Genomic DNA, 5554 nt, shown 5'->3' with positions numbered 1-5554 from the left:
CTTCAGTTCCTTCAGTTTTATCTGCCACAGCCCCTGGCTGCTTGCTGCAACCCGTGGGTGTGAGCTTTGCCAAAGGCTGCGTTGGGCAGACCGCAGCGTGCGGCTGCGCGGAGAGCAAATGCAACGCGGCCAGAAGACAGCAACGTGCAGGTCCTGAGGAAGCCCATACACCACACGAGTCCCTAAACTGGCATCAGCAAGAAGCCGAATAACAGTGGTTTGAGTCCCCCGGCCTTGGCCGTCCTCTCTCTGTACAGACTCCCTGTACAGACTGAAACACGAACCTCTGCCACTGCATAAGGGACACTGAGCCGCATTAAGGAAATTGAGCGCGGCATTACTCATCCCTACCCACACGCAGGAGGCCAGTCCTGGTGCTGCTCGGCTCCAGGAGCCATCTCCCCGTGCTTTTGGGCCATGCCAGCAGCAGTCCCTGGTCTTGCAGGCATCAGCGTGGGTCAGAGACCCTGCCCCTTCGTTCTGCAGGTGGAGGGAGTTAATGGCTACGGGCACGGCTCATCCCCTGCCAGCTGGCCACCACCCAAGGAAAGAGTCCCAGGCACTTTTAATTGATTAGCAGAGAGGTAGCCTGATTGACTTGGCCGTTTGCTTACTGGGAGCTGAGACTTCTGTCAAGATCTGGTCTTTTGGAGGCGGTGAATCTTTGCCTCAGTGAGGACTTCTGGATCTGACCCAAAGTAAGTTAGTTGAGATGAGTTGAAAAGCAAAGCAAAAAGGCCCAGAGGGCCTCATACAAACCCTGAGTTGTGTATGAAGGGCTATGAAGGCAGCCTCTTTATCGTCCTTTTCTTTTGGTGTTCCAGGGGATACATTGGGCAAATACCATGGGAATAAAGGAAATACTTCTGTCAACAGAAAATCCACGGATAGTCTCCAAAGGGCAACCCTGCTAACGAATTTGTTGATGGTATGTTCTGCCTTGGGCAGAAACTGCTGAGCATTATGTACAATGCTTAAACCTGATTACTTCGTGTTGTGCAACTATAATCACTTTTGAGTGTTAATGTAGGCGAATTAGGAACAGGATTAAAATTATTTTGGGGAGTGAAATGCAGTCCTTCTGATGAGGTATAAAATTAGCTGTGTCTCAGCAAAGGCCCAGCTGAACTGTTGTTTACAGGGGCTTCTTTCAGAGCTGTGATGTTGATGGAATGAGTCCCGCTTTAATAAAAAATAAAATAAAATAAAATAAAATAAAATAAATAGAAGATATTAATGATATGTTCAGAACCTTTACGTGGTGCTTTGCTTGTGTTGCTTGCTACAAGATAGGGTTTCTTTTCCACTGCTACTTAATGTGTAACAGAGGCATGAAAGGCTACCTAAATTTTTTAGTTAGGAACTGGTGTCCCTTGTTGAGAGAGGTGAAAAATACAGGAATTGAAAGCTGATTTGAATAAGGCAGCTGATGCGCAGGCACTCCAGGAGGAGAGCACGAAGGCACACAAACCCTGGGCACGAGACGTGGGATAATGGGAATAAAGCAGTCATGTCTAACCTCGAGGGAAATGCTAAGGCAGAGCAGGAACCTCCTCGGTTTTAACTCCCTGCTTCTGACCGATGTACTTGTATGGATAAATAAGCCGGGCTTTGCTTCAGAGAAGCTGTGCGATGTCATTGCATTATCAGAAAACAAACACACACCAAATTTGTAGGAAAGTGTCAAAGCCAGTAACCATCAGGAGAAAGATGCCTGATTTCATTCAAAACGACCTTCACATTAACTTTCACCAGATAGGGTACGGCCAGAATAATGAATCGAGAGCTGAGTCACTACACACTTGTGCTTGGGTGCCTGAATCATCCCCTGAGTCATGTCTAATCCGGGGTGTTTCTGCGGGAATACCTGCAGCTCACGCCAGCGCAGGGCATTTGGCTGGGGCTGCTGAGAGGCCGTGCCTTTGGGATGTGCTGCTGTCCCCTGCCAGCCCCAGGAACCTTCCTGCGGCCACAGGCAGCCCCATGCCGCTGTGCTATGACATGAAGCCACCCTACATCCACCCCTCACCCCCCACACCGAGGGACAGGGCTGGGAGCAACAACAGGGACAAGGTGTACTGACACCCACCCTGCTGACCGAGGTGCTGCTGCAGGACCACAGGGACGTCCTCTTCCAAATACTCAGAGAATGGCACGTTTTATGTCCACCCTTCTCAGCAAGTTCCCAGCTGAGCATGTTTCTCGCCGGCAGCAGCTCTGTTAATTCCTGCTTTTGTGGCGGTGTCACAGCTTGGCGTGGGACGAGGAGGTGTAGCCTCGGAGGAACGTGTGCCAGCAGCATTAGAGCGCGCTGCTCGGCTGTTGTAGGGAACGGGTAGCTTTCATAATGGGGTTTGCAGTTTTATACTGAAGTTTAATGTCTGGAAAATGAACGGTTTGCAGTTTTAATCCAAGTATCTCCGAGCAGGTAAGGTTTGCATTGTAAATGCCGGTAAGGCTGAGCCCTGAGGTAAATAATGCTTTAGGAACAACTGGAAGAGGCTCACGAGGTACAGCTCAGAGCCTGATCGGGGTCCCTTGGTGGGGGCGGCTGCCTCCACAGCCAGGTCACCACAGCCTTGTGGGCGCATGCAGGTCCTTGCTGCTGGTTAATTTCCCCACCAGAGCAGGGATCAGATGCTTCTTGTGAGTCTGAGTGGGCCTGCCCTGTGCCCACGGGCTGTAGGAGGGTGTTCGCTTGTTTTGTGGTCGCTGCAGGTCGGAGCTACCAGGCATCAGGCTTGGGTAATGCCTTCTGTAGCAGCATGAAAAGTCGTCAGAGCCCACTCAGAGGATTTACGGATGAGCCAAAGGTCTTAGGGCAGTGAGGAACGGAACACGCAGTTCCTGGCATCCTCCTCCTCCTCCAAACACATAGCTTATCGTATTTCTTTCTGGTCATGTAGAAATGTTTTATATTCAGGTGGACATTTGATCCCGTAGGCTGCCACCTTTTCATGTGAGTCATTTGCTTTGAGGTTTAGCCTGCAGCTCAGGCTGCAGTGAGGAACAGACACCCTGACCGCCAGGAGCAAAGCCCCTGCCCTGGCAGGGGGCAGTGAGCAGCCCAGAGCCTGGCGTGCGGTCCCCCCTCATCACAGCTCACAGTAGCACCTACACCTGCTCCAAATCAGCATGTTTGTCAGATGAGAAAAGGGTGTTGGCTGCAGTTATAGCTTTGTTTTATGGATGTTGTCTTGTCTCCCAGTTCTTTGCTGGTGTTTCTTTTTTTTTTTTTAATCAAGAGATAACCAGCTAATTCAAAGGCTGAGGAAACCTGCCAGACATAGCACGGTTGGTTTGCTTTCCTTCTGTGTAATCACTTCTCTACTCCTTTTTCATTAAAATGTATTTCCATTTCATCTTCCTAAAAACAAATGCATCTCTTTAAAGATATGCCAAGAAAATGAAAAGATCACTGCAAGGCCACGGCGATGTCAGACATGGACTCCACTGGCTATTTACACTGGGACCCTGGGACAGCACTGTCCAGGGGCCGAGCTGGGCTTCCAGGGGCTGGCACGCTTTTGGTGGCACCTCACCAGCCCTATCTGTCTCCTGTGTGCCCAGGTTTTAATTGCTGTGCCACCTCACACCTAGTTGGCCACGGTGTTTAATACCAAATAATGGAGGTTAGCTCGCTGCTAACTTTAGAAAAATGTTCGCAGTTATAAAGTCTGGCAAAGAAGCTTGCAATGTGGCTCCGTGTGGTGGGTCTGCCTGGATCGAGTCTCACCTCTGAGGGGTGGGCTGCTCTGCTTGGCTGCTCCAAGGGAAACTGCTACAAAGCTCAGAGAAAAGGCTGAGCACAGCCATATCTGCATCTAAATGCTCTTTTGCTTTATCTACCAGGGGTCTATGTGGTGGTAGCTCGCCAAATGTTGGAGAATAAATGCTAAAACTGCTGCTGGAACGCTGCGTCTCAAAACAGGGATGAAGAAGTTGCCTCGTATGCAGTAAGACTGAAGTCCTCGCTCCTCCAGTCGCTAACTGTGGAGCTGACAAGAAGTGGAGCGATCAGGCACACGGTTCACAACAACATTGGATTTAATATTCCCGATATTTCCAAACAAGAACGCTTCCCCCAGCAGCCACTCAAGTTGTGCACTAATTAGAAAGAAAGATTCTAAAACGCACCAAGGCCGTATTTAATTGGAGAAGGGCTTTCCCACTCCAGTGTGTTGGAAGCCACACAAAAAAGCTGCGGTGCTGCAGCGAGCCTCACCGCGGGGCGGCCTGAAATTCAGCTGTCTGAATCACCCCGTCTTTGCTGTTACCATCACGAAGGGGAAGGGTGTTTAATCCAGCCCTCTCGCCTTGTCACGAGGAATGGTTTTTGCCCAGCACACCGGAGCAGTGCTGCCTGCAAGGCCGAGGTGACCGCCGGTGTCCGGCTGCGGTCACCTGGGAACCCTCCCCTCGGTGCCGTGCTGAGGGGGACGCCGGGGGTAAGGCTCTTACCCAGTGCATTATGTCTTCTCTTGAAAGCTGCCTCTCTAGAACACAAACCGGGCCTTTCATGCCAGCCCTCTGGCACCGGCTCTGGATGCAAATCCCAGCTTGCCCAGCTTGCCCTTCTCTGCGCTGCGTGCGCCGAACTGGGAGGCGTTGTGTGCGCGAGGCCTGCGGCCGCGGACAAGCCCCCACTTTGTGCGAGACAAACACTGACAGCTTTATTCCTTGTTTGCTCGCTCTCAGAGACCCTCAGCGTCCTGGTTTGAATCGCGTATTGTGGCTCCTCGCCGGCAGAAATGTAAATAACAGAGAAATTTCATGTATTTTAATTACCTGAAGGCGGCTGTTTTAATCTGGTGGGTCCTCTTATGTGGTAAAAGTGACGTTGCTATAGAAACTGTGTCTACAGGAGAGGTACCGCCAGCCTGCCTGCAAGCAGCCAGGGAAGGGGGGCAGCGAAGGGACTTTTCAGCCACCTGGCACAGGCCTGGGTTCCCAGTGGAAGTTTAGCCCAGCGTTGTGTTGCTCTGTGTGTGTTGTACGAGGAGATTTAACCACAAGCATCCCCTTCAAGTGCACGTAAATATTTCTTCCCTGTACTCACCCAAGTGCATCCCGCCAGCAGAAGCAGCATGTTTATATGCCCTGACTCTCTCACCAGTATTTATTAAGGTATTTATTAAGGTATTTATTAAGGGCAGCGTTGATTTTTAAGGTTTTTACTAAGGGCAGTGCTGCATCCCCGCTGGCGGGTCCCCGGCAGGACGGGCTTCCCCTGGCCTGCCCGCGGCTCTGCGCTCCCATCCCAGGGCTGTGTCGAGGAAGGGTTGATTCATTTACCAAGGGGAAGTGCTGATAAGAGCCATGTGGTAACTGGCAATAAAGCAATAACGACAATATGTTTCAATATATCAGCAAATTTTCCATTATATAAACCTTCTCCCCTTTTCCGTCCTGTAGATTAAAAGGCTATAAGGATATTTCTCATTTTAGTTTACTTAAGCACATAACGTTTGGCAGATGTCTGTTGTGTTCTAGGATGGACTTGTTTTGCAAGGGTCTGGCTGTCCTTGGAGGCACCACTCGTGCCCTGTGCATT

General features: G+C 50.6%; 1 long non-coding RNA gene across 1 annotated transcript; it reads left to right on the top strand.

Annotated features, from left to right (window-relative positions):
• Window positions 1-269: 269 nt before the first annotated feature.
• LOC310903896 lies at window positions 270-5094 on the top strand. Its single transcript, XR_014587907.1, has 3 exons — window positions 270-698; window positions 825-928; window positions 3853-5094. It is a non-coding gene; the product is annotated as an uncharacterized lncRNA (long non-coding RNA).
• The last annotated feature ends 460 nt before the right edge of the window (window positions 5095-5554 follow it).

Source organism: Anser anser (genome assembly GCF_964211835.1).
Source record: "Anser anser genome assembly, chromosome: 9".
Lineage (NCBI taxonomy): Eukaryota > Metazoa > Chordata > Aves > Anseriformes > Anatidae > Anser > Anser anser.
This window is presented reverse-complemented; position numbering and strand designations above follow the sequence as displayed.